General features: G+C 38.8%; 1 pseudogene; it reads left to right on the forward strand.

The window, feature by feature from the left end:
• The window catches only part of LOC129395185 (large ribosomal subunit protein uL23-like), a 45401-nt pseudogene extending 34594 nt beyond the window's left edge, over positions 1 to 10807 (forward strand).
• The last annotated feature ends 4135 nt before the right edge of the window (positions 10808 to 14942 follow it).

Below are 14942 nucleotides of genomic sequence, written 5' to 3' on the forward strand. Positions count from 1 at the left end.
CTAACACAGGAATCCAGAAGGAAGGAGGGACCGTCAATAAGATCCCCATTGCTATAGAAAAGAGAAAAAAGCATGCGGAATAGAACGCTGTTTCTTGGAGATTTCTCCTGAAAAAGCCACATGTTATTTCTTCTCACCTCCATTGGCAAAAAAAAAAAAAAAAAAAAAAAAAAAAGTCATGTGGCCATGGGAAAATTTAAGTAGGTGGGATGGAACAGTCAGAATGCATTCATAAAAAATGAACTGAAAATATTTGGAGAACAGCACCAATGACTATCATGAATGCCAACATACATCCCTAACAACCCAGTGCTGTTACCCTCCAAACTTTTTATGTCTTGCAAAGTATTAGAACTTCATATCTGAAGCCATACCACTCAGAGGGAATGCAAAATACATATTGACATCTCCTTTAGGATGTCCATAGAGAATTCAAGAAAAGAAGTTAAATTTAAAAGTGCCTTTGGGTACAGCTATTTAGCACTAGAGGGTAAGAGTAGAGATAGATTGTAAAGATAATAATAGGGTTAGGCATAGGATTAGGATCTGGGTCACACTCAGGGCCGGAAGTACGGTTAGAGGTGGGGTCACGGTCAGGGTCAAGATCAAAGTCAGGGTCAAAGTAAGGGTCAGAATTAAGGACCAGGGTAGGGATCAGGATTTAGGTTCAGGCTCAAAGTCTTGGGACAGGGTTAGGGTTAGGATTAGAACCAGAGCTTTGTTCTCAGGACCCACCCGAGGATGGGTCACCATGGCTTTGGAGCACCTGGTAGTGTGGCATGTCCACGGTGAAGACCAGAGTTTCGTTGTCCTTAAGACTGACCTGGGAGACGTGGCTGCAGGCCATTGAGGAAGGTGAGGCAAAAGCTTCCTGTCTGCTCCCTGTGTGCTGAGGAGGGAGCTCTGCCATGGGCTTTACTTTCACACGTTATATTCTACAAGTCTTGTTTTACAAAAGCATCCCTTCCTTGAGGCTTCGGCTACTCATCACTGCTCATCATCATAGCGTGCCATAACATATAGTAAGATTTGGGTTTGTTTCTGGGAGAGATCTTGGCATAGAGAAAGGAGAAATGCTTAGAGCCACCATCAAGACAGTTGGGATGAAAGCTGGGGATAGGCAGAGGCTGGAGGAAACATGTGCACCCCTTGTAAACACTTATTCATGTTTTAGTTATTCACTTACAGTGTTAAATTAGTAAAAATAGTATTGAAAAATTGAAAAGTAGGCATATTAAAACTTGTAACACTATTTAAGCTTAGATATATTATTTGTACCTCATCAACATTTTTTATTTTGTTGAGAAAGTCTAAGGTTAATTGGCAGCATATTTCTAATAGTAGATACAATAATGTCTGTTTTATAAACATTGACATCCTACATTACATGTGTGAACCCTGAAAATCTGAGACAGCTCTCAGATTTTTTAGAAAGTTTATTTTGCCAATCTTGAGGATGTGCGCCTGTGATGCCTCCTCAGGAGGTCCTGACAACATGGGCCCAAGGTGGTCGGGGCACACCTTGGTTTTATACAGTTTAGGGAGACACGAGACATCAATCAATATGTGTAAGATGTACATTGGTTCAGTCCAGAAAGGTGAGAAGCCCAGACAGGGGGCTTCCAGGTCATAGGTAGGTAAGAGACAAATGGTTTCATTCTTTTGCATTGCTGATTACCCTCTCCAAATGAGGCAATCAGATATGCATTTATCTCGGTGAGCAGATGGGTGACTTTGGATAGAATGGGAGATGGGTTTGCCCTAAGCAGTTCCCAGCTTGACTTTTCCCTTTAGCTTAGTGATTTTGGGTCCCCAAGATTTATTTTCCCTTCATAAGGTTTTCCTATGAGCATTAATTATTCATTGTGTCTTTTATTACACAAATAAGGCACAGATTTTTAAAAAATCATCAACTTCGTGGCTACCTATATAGACATAATTACATAGAAGCTCAACTAAATTTGCAAACATTCCAGAGTTTGGGTTTCCAATAATTCTTTGTGATTCTTTAAAAGGTAAAGTATTTTTTTCCCATAAAACATAGCAACATTTAAAATCACCCGTAGAATGTCCTGCCATTTTTGTTTCTCTAGTTTCCTCATTTTCTGCAAAGCCTCGCTGAGGAAATTGACTTTGAATATCCTTTTACACTCTTCTGTTTTAGAAAGCATTGTGGTAAAACATTGAATCATCATGGTCGTAAGTTCTGTTCACATTCTTTCTTTCTTTGAATATTTTTTCCCAGTGGCCAATGTTTGATTCTGTTGTATTATGGCTAAAAGGTAGGCATGGCAACAAAATAAAGACAGGAAGTCTTTGGAATAAGTGATCCCATCACAATGAATCAATTTGCCATTGGAACATATTTTTACAAAGTCACTCTTTTGAAAATATTTAGCTATGAATTGAAACAGAGTCTGTATGGTTAATATTTTTCCTGGTCTAAGGTGAACAGCATTTTAGAGAATGAACTCAGGACACAACCACAGCACAAGAAAAACGTGTGATAATTAAGTTTACACATATGTGTTACTACTGTAACAGAAAACATGTAAAGAACATTTGATTTATATATCAGTCTGCACTGTTTAATTTTTTGTGTCATGAATACTCTTATTTAAAAAAGCAGGACTAGTTAACAGTGTCAATTACTAGTAATTCATGGTATAAATAATTAAGGAAGTGTTAAAAAAACAGTGTTTTAAATAAAGTTTTATTTTACATCATCTTTTTTACTTACACAGAAATTGTCAAAAAAAGCAGAGATTTCCCTTGTAGCCGCAACCTAGTTTCCTCTCTTATTAACATCTTCTATCAGTGTGTCTCACATGGCTTATTAATATCTTACATAATTTGTGACAGTTAATGAACCAATACTGATAGACTATTATTAACTAAAGTTCATATTTCATTTGGACTCCCTTAGTTCTGTCTTACTCTGACCCAGGATCCCATCCAGGATCCCGCATGACATGTAGTCATCACGTGGGCTCTTCCTGGCTGTGACAGTGTGTCAGGCTTTCCATCTCATGATGACCTTCATAGTACTGAGGAGGATTGGTCAGGCATTTTGTAGAATGTCCTCCATTGTCTCTTCATGTTCTCAAGGTGAACTGTCACCTTTGATGTTCACTTGGATCATTTGGCAGAGCTAATGTTTGTCAGGTTTCTCCACTGTGAGGTTATTTCTCCTCCTTGTCCGTACTGCATGTGTTCTTTTGGAGCAAGTCACTATGCAGAGCCTCACTCCTTATGGAGTGAGGAGTTGGCTCCACCTTCTTGATGGCTGAGTGTCTACATCAATTATTTGGAATTCTTTTGCAAAGGAGATTTCTGTGCAACTCCATTTGCTTATTCACCTAGGTATACAAATACAGACACCTAGATAATGACTTTAAGCTTTAGTTATTATTCAACACTACAGTATTATGTTGCAAAATTCATTCCTGTGTTGGCCACCAGTAGCTGTTTTTATTGGCTCTTATTTTTCTTTGATATGTTTTAATTTTTTTAGTACTTACTTTCTGATACTTCCAGATTATCCTGGCTCCTATATTTACTGTCCCAGTTCTAGTATCAGACATTTCTTCAAAGAGCCTGATTCCTTTCAGAATGGTAGGAAAACTTACATCTGGCTGCTGAATGAGCACATTGTATCTTCTCCCTCATTGGCAATGCTAGGAAGTATATGTGTGTGTCTAACCTACATATACACACCTAATTGTAAAGTTTTCTATGTAGAACTGTGTGTATCTATGTTAAAATAAACATAACTTTACGTTGATGTCTCCACCTCTGATTTACTATCACATGAATCATTCTAGCCTTCTCGCCTTGCTAATTTGTAACCTCCCACTTCAACAGTGAGAAACCTGGTTCCCACCATCTGCGACTTATGTAAGTCATTGTTTTATTCCAGATACAGACACTGTGGTTTTACAATTGTTCACAATTGCTTCTGTTGGAAAGAACTTTATAAAATGGAATCCAATAATGAAGTATAGTTCATGTGCCTTCAGGCTACAGATTCTATTCATTTTCAAAGTGACTTAGGTCAACACCATTTTCCCTACACCTTCAGTGAGTTTTTACCTACATTTGTGTCTTAGTCCATTTTGTGCTTCTGTAACAGAATACCTGAGGCTGCGTAATTTATAAGTAAAAAAGGTTCATTTGGTTCACAATACTGGTGGCTGGAATGTCTGAGATTGGGCAGTTGCATCTGGCAGGACCTCAGTCTTTTTCACCTCATGGTGGAAAGTCGAAGGGGAGCAAGGGGTGCACCAGAGATCACATAGCAGAAGTGAAAGCAAGAGGAAAGCCAAGGAAGCCAGACTCTTTTTAATTACCTACTCCTGCAGGAATTGTCTATTCCTGTGAGAACAGAACTCACTCACCCCCATGGAGGACATTAATCTATTCATGAGGGATCCGTCCCCACGACCCAAACACCGTCCACTAGGCCCCACCGCCCCACACTGACACAGTGGGAGTCAAATGTCAACATGAGTTTTTGTGGGGACAAACCACATCCAAACCATAGTAATTTGTAGCATAAATTCTTTTTCACATGATGTATTCTGTCCTGGGATACTCCACATCCTGAGTAATTTGATTTAATTTGAATAGAGTTTGCTTTAACCATTTGGCTGTAAAATTCTGCATATTTCGACAAATGCATTGTGGCAGATATCCCACTGTTAAAGTATCATGTGGAATGCTTCAAACCCCCACCCCATGTAGCCAATGGCTTCCCATCTGTGTAGTTTGCCTTCTCCAGTGTCTCATTAAATGAGGTCACACTGTGTGTATCCTCCTCAGACTGTCTTCTTCCACTTAGCAATGTGCATGCAAGATTCACTCATGTCTTTGTGTGAGTTGATAGCTTGTTCCTTTCTATGGCTAAATAGTATTTCATTACATGAATGTACCACAATTTGGTTATGCATTTTGGGGAGCAGAACCTTCCTCTTCTAACTTTGTTCCAGGGTTGGAGATCTTCAAATTAACTGACAATAGATACATTAGTAGGAGAGACAATACTTGGCTTCTTGTTCCCCAGGTATCATTGTGGGACAAAATTCATCAGATGGCAGGATCCAGTTTACAAAGAGGTAAAAATAGCCCAGAAACAAGAAACAAGACTAGAATCTGATAACCCACAATGGCTATAGTTTTCCTTTAAAAAAATTTTTTTTGAGACAGGGTCTGGCTCTGTCGCCCAGGCTGGAGTGCAAAGGTGCAATCTCAGCTCACTGCAACCTCTACCTCCTGGGTGCAAACGATCCTCCCTCCTCAGCCTCCTGATTACCTGGGACTACAGGCACATGCTGTCATGCCCATCTAATTTTTGTATTTTTGGTAGAGATGGGGTTTCACCATGTTGCCCAGGCTGATGTTGAACTCCTGGCCTTCCAAAGTGCTGTAATTATAGGCATGTGCCACCATGCCCGGCCATGTTATACTTTTCCATTGAAAGATAAAATTTCTCTCTGTAGTAACCATCATTTTTGATCATAATCAAAGTAAGACTATTCTTGTTTTAAAAATAAGTCTAGTTTTGTTAGATTTTGCTTGATTATTTACGTAAGTGCAGCAAGAACAGGAGATGACCACGTAGGTGCTTTCAGGTTTCTTTGCTGGAAGTTTTCATACAGAATCTCAGATTTGACTTTTAAAGGCCTTATTCAGGCTAAAAGCCAAGCCAAGAACATACTATCAAATTTCAGCTGCAGTCCTTATAGCTTTGTGTGAATTCCTCTCTTCTTGAGGCCCCAAAATATCCCTAAATTCCTGGGCCTACCAGGAAATGACCTTCCTTACTAACTTATAAGGCTGTGAACCCTGTAATCTAGGTATCAGGCTGGCTTTTCTCAGAGTGCTGTTGGGAATGAAGTTTTTTATGTTCCCCCCCAAAAAAAAGAACTAACATGGGAACAAATGATCTCTTAGCAAGGCGAGCTTTACTTTTCTGCACAAAGGGTGCTACTCAATAGCTGTCCAGCTACAAGAGCACACCAAACAAAGGAGACAGAGTTACTTATAACCTGACATGTCTACCCTAGTGCTGTGTCCAGTTTACATTGGCTGAAATAGGACCTCACATTTTACACTTTACCCGATTGGCTATTAGTTTAACACTTTCTTAATTAGGTAAGGGGAATAGAACAAAGAAAGAAAAGGAAGTTGCCCAGGGATAGTTAAGGAAGCATCTCCAAATAAGGAATGGCATGCACTATGGGCTGGGGCTTGTCTAGTTCTGTCCAGGCATGCTGGAGCAAGCTAGGACAACTGATTTGGAACACACACACACACACACACACACACACACACACACACATATAAAAATAGTGGATAGTTGTGACTTTATAATCTTTGAAGAAGAACTTTCCTCAAAGTTTTCCACAGTGCTTTGTAAGCATTGTCTCCATGAAAGTCAACCTTACTTCCTTAAAATTGCTGGTCATAACTGATCTTAGGTACACTTCTGAAATATGATATTCCTGTGAAAACCTTGATAATATAACCAAAATTTCCAATTATGTCCTGTTATAAGGTGAATAGATTCTTATTGGACTTTTGCTAACAACTATATCATCATGGAAATAAGAGTATTCAGTAAGGATTTCAAAATTCTGGAAAAATCAGGCAAGGAAAAAAAGATAAATGCTTCATTTCTGTTTACAAAAGTATAATCTACTAAATTGTTGTAAGTTACAGTTAGAGTAAGAGAAAGAGATTTCTTAAATCCAGAAACTAGAATATTAAAGAGCCAGCAATGCTCCAAAAAGCTATACAATTATAATCAATTTTCATCAGTTCATTCAGTGCCATGTAATCAATTCCAGTCTTGTGGATCTTGAGTTAGCAGTGTCATGAACCCATCAATTTCCCAACCAGACTTCTGGAGACGTTCACTGAGTCAAATGTATGGTCTTAAAGTTATTTAAGCAATATCATCAGAAGCCTATAACCAGAGTACCTGTCATAGTCTTTTCTGTGAGTCTCAGAGGGAGTCCTGTCTTGGAGACAAACATTCTGACCTGTAGCTGATTGCAGGAGCTTTCAGGAAAGTATCAGGGGGAAATAATATCTAAATGACAAAAAGTATGAAATGGCTGTGATGAAAGATCTGATGAGAGTTCATTATACCACAACTGACAAGGATATTCGATTTTTTCTGTGGTAGACAACATTTATTTATTTATTTATTTAGAGACAGAGTCTTGCTCTGTCGCCCAGGCTGGAGTGCAGTGGCGCGATCTCGGCTCACTGCAAGCTCTGTCTCCCGGGTTCACGCCATTCTCCTGCCTCAGCCTCCCAAGTAGCTGGGACTACAGGTGCCTGCCATCACACCCGGCTAATTTTTTGTATTTTTAATAGAGACGGAGATTCACCGGGTTAGCCAGGATGGTCTGGATCTCCTGACCTTGTGATCCACCCGCCTCAGCCTCCTAAAGTGCTGGGATTACAGGCATGAGCCACTGCGCCTGGCACAACATTTAAAATAATAATTGGAATTATGACTCATTACTCTATAGTGGCACATAGCATGGATAAGGAGGACATTGACAAACTTCCAGGAATTTTATATAATTTCTGAAAACATAACATTTTACCCATACAAATATAACACAGGGAAGGTTAGGTATCTCTTTTTATTTGTATCTTCTGTATGGTTTTCCTTATAAAAAAATACAACCTACTTTAGTTGTGAAACATGCCCTACTTTTCTTGCATGCTTTGCATAGAGTTGTTTCTAGTTATTCTATTATTTCTAGTAGTTTTATTTACATGTATTGATTATAATTTTAATACTTAGTAATCTTTTATTTTCCAGAGAAAACTAGGAAGTAGACAGTTATAAACTGTCATATATTAGCATTCTATAGTAGGTTAGAAAATGTATGAATATACCATCTCCCAACATCTAGAGGGATGTGTTTCCTCATAATACAATTCCTCAGTGTGGCAGAAAAAAACATGTTTATTAACGGGCCAAAATATCTTTAGTCTCTCTGTAAAAATAGGAAGCCAAAAGTATATAAACTTGAATTATTTATGTTCAGTAATTAATGTTTCAGTATTGTATCTTATTTATAAATGGTCTAGATATTTAATGCAAATCTTTTACTTAGCTTAACTTTAAGGTTAAAAATTACCAAAAGTACTTTGGAAACTATTCTTAGGCAGATTTACTGTAAAAAAATTATTTTTGAAATAATGTTTTTTGCTTTTCACAAGATGGCACCGAAAGCGAAGGAAGCTCCTGCTCCTCCTAAAGCCGAAGCCAAAGTGAAGGCTTTAAAGGCCAAGAAGGCAGTGTTGAAAGGTGTCCACAGCCACATGCAAAAAAGAAGATCCGCATGTCACTCACCTTCAGGCGGCCCAAGACACCGCGACTCCAGAGGCAGCCCAGATATCCTGGGAAGAGCACCCCCAGGAGAAACAAACTTGGCCACTATCCTATCATCAAGTTTCCGCTGGCCACTGAGTCGGTCGTGAAGAAGATAGAAGAAAACAACACGCTTGTGTTCATTGTGGATGTTAAAGCCAACAAGCAGCAGATCAGACAGGCTGTGAAGAAGCACTATGACAGTGATGTGGCCAAGGTCACCACCCTGATTTGTCCTGATAAAGAGAAGAAGGCATATGTTCGACTCGCTCCTGATTATGATGCTTTGGATGTTGTAACAAAATTGGGATCATCTAAACTGAGTCCAGCTGGCTAACTCTAAATATATGTGTATCTTTTCACCATAAAAAAATAATGTTTTTCATAAGAATGACAACTTAATTAGAATCAAATCTATAAGCTTTAAGATTTTACGTTTCTAGTAAGTATAATATTAGCTTATTTGACTAGAACTCAAGCAGAATAGGAATTTATGCTTGTTCTATATTCAATAATGATAATTTTGAAGATATAGTTGTTTTATTACACCAAAAATATTATATTAATCTTATTTAACTAAGTTTTATCCAAATCATGTTAACTTAAGAGACATTTGATCAGTTCCTATTTTTCTAGGAGTTTGGTGAATATTTATTTATAAATGCTCGTTTTTTTCCAAGCCAAGTTAGAATAGAGCACTTTTAGAGGATTTTATAAATGAATTTTGCAATGCTCTCTGGAGTTAAGAAAATATCACATATACATAACATACATTAATAGATATACAAACACAAATAGAGATTTCATAGCTTTCATCCTGAAATTTCAGCCATGAATCAGGCATAAATATTCTGATGGTTAATTTTAGACATCTACTTGATCTGATTGAGAGACACACATAGCTGGTGAAACACGATTTCAGCCATGAATCAGGCATAAATATTCTGATGGTTAATTGTAGACATCTACTTGACTGGATTAAGATACACACATAGCTGGTAAAACACAGTTTCAGCCATGAATCGGCATAAATATTCTGATGGTTAATTGTAGACATCTACTTGATCGGATTGAGAGGCACACATAGCTGGTCAAACACGATTTCAGCCATGAGTCAGGCATAAATATTCTGATGGTTAATTGTAGACATCCACTTGAGTGGATTAAGAGACACACATAGCTGGTCAAACACAATTTCAGCCATGAATCAGGCATAAATATTCTGATGGTTAATTTTAGACATCTACCTGACTGGATTAAGAGACACACATAGGTGGTCAAACACGATTTCAGCCATGAATCAGGCATACATATTCTGATGGTTAACTTTAGGCATCTACTTGGTTGTATTGAGAGACACACATAGCTGGTCAAACATGATTTCAGCCATGAATCAGGCATACATATTCTGATGGTTAAGTTTAGACATCTACTTGATTAGATTGAGAGACACACATGGCTGGTCAAACACAATTTCAGCCATGAATCAGGCATAAATGTTCTGACGGTTAATTTTAGACATCTACTTGACTGGATTAAGGGACACACACAGCTGGTCAAACACAATTTCAGCCATGAATCAGGCATAAGTATTCTGACGGTTAATTGTAGACATCTACTTGACTGGATTAAGAGACACACATAGCTGGTCAAACACAATTTCAGCCATGAATCAGGCATAAATATTCTGATGGTTAAGTTTAGACATCTACTTGATCGGATTGAGAGACACACATAGCTGGTTAAACACGATTTCAGCCATGAATCAGGCATAAATATTCTGATGGTTAATTGTAGACATCTACTTGACTGGATTAAGAGACACACATAGCTGGTGAAACACGATTTCAGCCATGAATCAGGCAAAAATATTCTGATGGTTAATTGTAGACATCTACCTGACTGGATTAAGGGACACACATAGCTGGTCAAACACGATTTCAGCCATGAATCAGGCATAAATATTCTGATGGTTAATTGTAGACATCTACTTGACTGGATTGAGAGACACACACAGCTGGTCAAACACGATTTCTGGGCATATCTGTGAGGGTGTTTCTGGAAGACACTGAGATAACCATGACCCAATGTGGATGGGCACTGATATGGTTTGGCTGTGTCCCCACCCAGATCTCATCTTGAATTGCAGTTCCTGTAATACCTACATGTCGTGGGAGGGACCCAGTGGGAGGTGACTGAATCATGGTGGTGGTTACTGCCATGCTGTTCTCATGACAGTGAGTGAGTTCTCATGATCTGATGGTTTTATAAGGGGCTTTTCCCCTTTGGCTCAGCACTTCTTGTTGCTGCCATGTGAAGAAGGATGGCTTTGCTTCCCCTTCTGCCATGATTGTGAGGCCCCTGCAGCCATGTGGAACTGTCAGCCCATTAAACCCCTTTGTTCTTTATAAATTGCTCAGACTCGGGTATTTCTTCATAGCTGTATAAAAATGGATGAATACAGGCACCATCCAATTGGTTGAGAGCCCAGATAGAACAACAAGGAAGAGGAAAGGTGAATTATCTCCTTCTGAAATGGAAACATCCTTCTTCTCCTGCCCTTGACATCAGAACTTCAGGGTCTCAGACCTTTGGCCTCACAATCAGAGTTACACCATTGGCTTCCCTGATTCTGAGTCCTTTGTGTCTGGAATGAGCCATGCTACCAGCTTTCCTGGTTCTCCAACTTGGAGACAGGCTATTGTGGAACTTCTCAGCCTCCATAATTATGTGAACCAGTTCCCCTAATGAATCTTCTCTCATCTATCTACATATATCCTATTGATTCTGCCTTTCTGGAGACCCCTGACTAATGTGATTACAATAACTACAAAATTCACTAGTTTATATAGAAGACTTGGTTTTTGTCTTTGCCCCATTTTATATTTGTATTATAACTATGTATCTGGAAAATGGAACAAGTTTTTTCTTCTTCATATGAGGGCTAAGGCTTTTTTCTCACCAATATTTTTGGAGATTTTAAAGATTTTCTTTTTTTTTTTGACATACAATCTTCTGGAGGCTGAGAAATAATTTTTTTTCTATTTTAGTTTTCAGCCCCAGGTGTTTGCTTTTGCAGATTCTTGAGCACATTGAGAGCCTCCAAGGCATGGAGTGGGGTGCCTAAAGTTTCAGTGATTATAGGGAGTTGAGAGACTCAACTGGGAAAGGAAAGGTCTAAAAGGAGGCAATTTGGAAGAGAAAAATTTTCTCAAAGGAGCCATTAAAGTTGTAAATAATTCTTAGTAAAGTTATGCAAACAGGAAAAGAAGTAGAATTAGTTCCATATTGGTGGAACACATAGTCAGCAGAGGTTTGAGAAGGGAGAATTTAGTCAACTGAGAAGTTCCCATGAAAGCAGCAAGATCAAGATCACAGAGACACCTTGAAACAAAAGCCAGGAATAACTTCCAACCCAAGAGGAGAACAGAGAGGCCTCAAAACCAAAGCTAGGATAAGAAACTTGTAGCCCAAGAGTTACCTTCCAGACAAAGAAGCCTGAGATTCCAACCCAGCTTCAGAGAGTACTCACTCAAAATGTTACTGAAACTGAAGGCTTTTTAATGACTTAGCCATGCCTGCAAAAGGCATTTCCTAAGGTGGCACAGAAGACAGAGCCCCCATATCCAAAGATAGCCAAGGAGAAAGAAAGACCCCTGTTGCCAGAGCCAGTGGGCAAAGGCAACAGAAAAGGAGACAAGGGTCCTAATGGGATGAGATCCTTTCAGATTTAGGCTTTTACAAACTCCTGAGAACTGGCAGATTGACAGCCATAAATGGGGTACCAACATTTCTACTCATTGGATTACAAGTTCTCAGGCATCCAGAATGATGAACAAAATGACAATTTCTAGGGCTTCTGTGGGAGAGTATGGAAAGGTCTTTTTGAACCTTTTAATTCTGTCAATGGAAGAATGATGAGGTTCATAAATTTGGAAAGGAGACATTTGTTCATTTTTATGTTTTTTCTTTTTTTTGAGACAGAGTTTCACTATTGTTGCCCAGGCTGGAGTGCAATGGCATGATCTTCGCTCACTGCAACCTCCACCTCCTGGGTTCAAGCGATTCTCCTGCCTCAGCCTCCTGATTAGCTGGGATTACAGATGCCCACCACCATACCTGGCTAATTTTTTGCAGTTTTAGTAGAGACAGGGTTTCATCATGTTGGCCGGGCTGGTCTGAAACTCCTGACCTCAGGTGATCCACCCACCTCGGCCTCCCAAAGTGCTGGGATTACAGGCATGAGCCACCTACCCAGTGAGAGATTTATTTCCTATAAAGGGTTGTAGCCTGCAGGGTTGTCCTTCTGACAGGCTGGGAAGCATAGCCTCCAGCCAGAAGCCAGAAACAGACGCTTCAAGGAGGAGGTAAAGGAAATAGCAATTTATGCTAAGTGGAATGGCCAAATACATTTATTTAATAAGCTCTAGGAGGAGTCATGAATATTTATGGAAGGAGAAATGCATGCACGCAGAATTGAGTTTCTTGCTTCTTCATGGGTCCCATGTACAAAAAATGGCAGTGTTAGCATGATCCCAGGGTGGAGTTTTCAGCCCTCTGACATTAAAAGGTGAAGCAGAGGACATGAAAACTCGCTCTGTGCATCCTCTGTACGCTGGCCAGAATCTCTGCGTCGTGGGTGGTCTCTTATCAGGCAAGAAAGGAGAGGTTGTTATCAGTGGTGGAGGCTTTGAAAGGGCTGGTTTCTGTTAAATCCTTAGGGAAGAAAGCCTCATCATGGTTAGCAAAGGAGGGGGTATAACGTTGTGTATCTTAACCCCATCATCCCATCCTAGCAAAGCTGAGAACTCAGTTTTGAAAGTTACTCTGGGGTCCCCTCAGCCAAGAGTGGGTCTGTTCAGTCAGTTGGGAGCTTAGAATTTAATTTTCATTTATCAATGCTAATGCAAAAGAGTACGCTGTCTTCATGGCAGCTGAATTTGCAAGAAACTCCTTGGATGGGGTTAATGGCAGCCGTATTTTTCTGGGAGCTCTGCTTTAATTGGATAAAGTAAGTTCTGGTAAGATTTCTTCATCTTCAGTATCGCAAATGTTTTCATTTAAATAATCTTTATAACATCTTTTGATGTCTGAGTGGATTCCCACACAGTCATCTATTGTAAGACTTTCTGATTCCTTTTTTTTCCTTTGTTCATTATGAATAGGGCTTCTGTAAATAACTGCATGGTAGCTTTTGATGGGAAATAACATCAAAGTAGTTGTCAAAATACTTAGGAATGTTATTTTTGGATTGTAAGGAGAGACTTGTTTAGCTTTGGAAAAAAATGCCCAACTTGTAATAGGGGAGGAAAAATAATTTTCTGTTTTCGGAATTCTTAGATGGGATGCTCTGTAAAAACTGACAGATTAAAATGAGAAAAACAGAAAAGTTGAAAAACATGTATATCTTATGCTTACATGGGAGATACTCAAGGAAAAATGAGTAAATCTCCAACAGGTGGCTTTCAGTTCAAGCATAAATAGTATCTTCAACTTAGAGAAAGAAGATTTGAGGTGCAGTAGTGGGGAGTTAACCAGCAAAAGCACCTTAGACAAGGGTAAGGTTCGTTATACAGACTTAAGTCCATGCATTCTCCATTGATAAGACTCTTCAGTGATTTAGTTATCCTTCTCTTCTTGGTGTCGAGAGAGGTAGCTTTTAAATGGTGATTTCCTTTATAGATGTAAATTTTCCTTACACAAGTAACTTCTACTCTGTTTTCACAACTTCCTTTGTTGGCATTTTTTTTTCAAAATAATTAGCTTGGAATAATTCTTAAGCCAAAGGGACATATTTTGGGGTTGCATATTTTGGTTTCCTACCATTATATTTTGGGGTGGCATATTTTGGTCTTATACACTGTGTTCCACCGGCAATGAAAAGAGTTCTTGTTTTTCCTCCAGCAATTTATCATTTGTTAAAGAGCTTAGCAGTTCTAAGAGATATAGACCAGCTGTGCTATCTTTTTGTGGTTTTCAGTTCTCTAGTATGTTGAGCATCTTTTTGTAAGTGTACTTGCCATCTGTAGATCTTCTTTGGTGAGGTGTCTGTTCAGATCTGTGTGCATTTTTAATTGGGCTGTTTAACTTATTGTTTAGTTTTAACAATTTTTTATATATTTTGAATACAAATTCTCAGATCTGTATTTTGCAAATATTTTCTTCAATATGTGGCTTGTCTTTTTGTTCTCTTAACAAGGTCTCTTCCATAGTGTAAACTGTAAATATTAAGAAATCCACATTGTCGTTTCTTCTGTGTATATCAACCTTCTGTGTCATTTGTTAAAATTCATTACCAAACGCAAAGGCACATAGCTTTTCCTCTATAGTTTCTTCTAGAAATTGTATAGTTTTGCATTTTTAGTGTAAGGATGATTTTGAGTGATTATTTGTGTAAGTTGTAAAGTTTTCATCTACATGCATATCATTTCTTATGGTTTCCAATTAATCATTCCCTCACTATTTTTGGGAAAGACACAGGATAGTGGGCTCTGTTAGAGTAGATAGCTAGCTAGACATGAACAGGAGGGGCAGCTCCTGGAAAAGG

Source organism: Pan paniscus, chromosome 23 (genome assembly GCF_029289425.2).
Source record: "Pan paniscus chromosome 23, NHGRI_mPanPan1-v2.0_pri, whole genome shotgun sequence".
Lineage (NCBI taxonomy): Eukaryota > Metazoa > Chordata > Mammalia > Primates > Hominidae > Pan > Pan paniscus.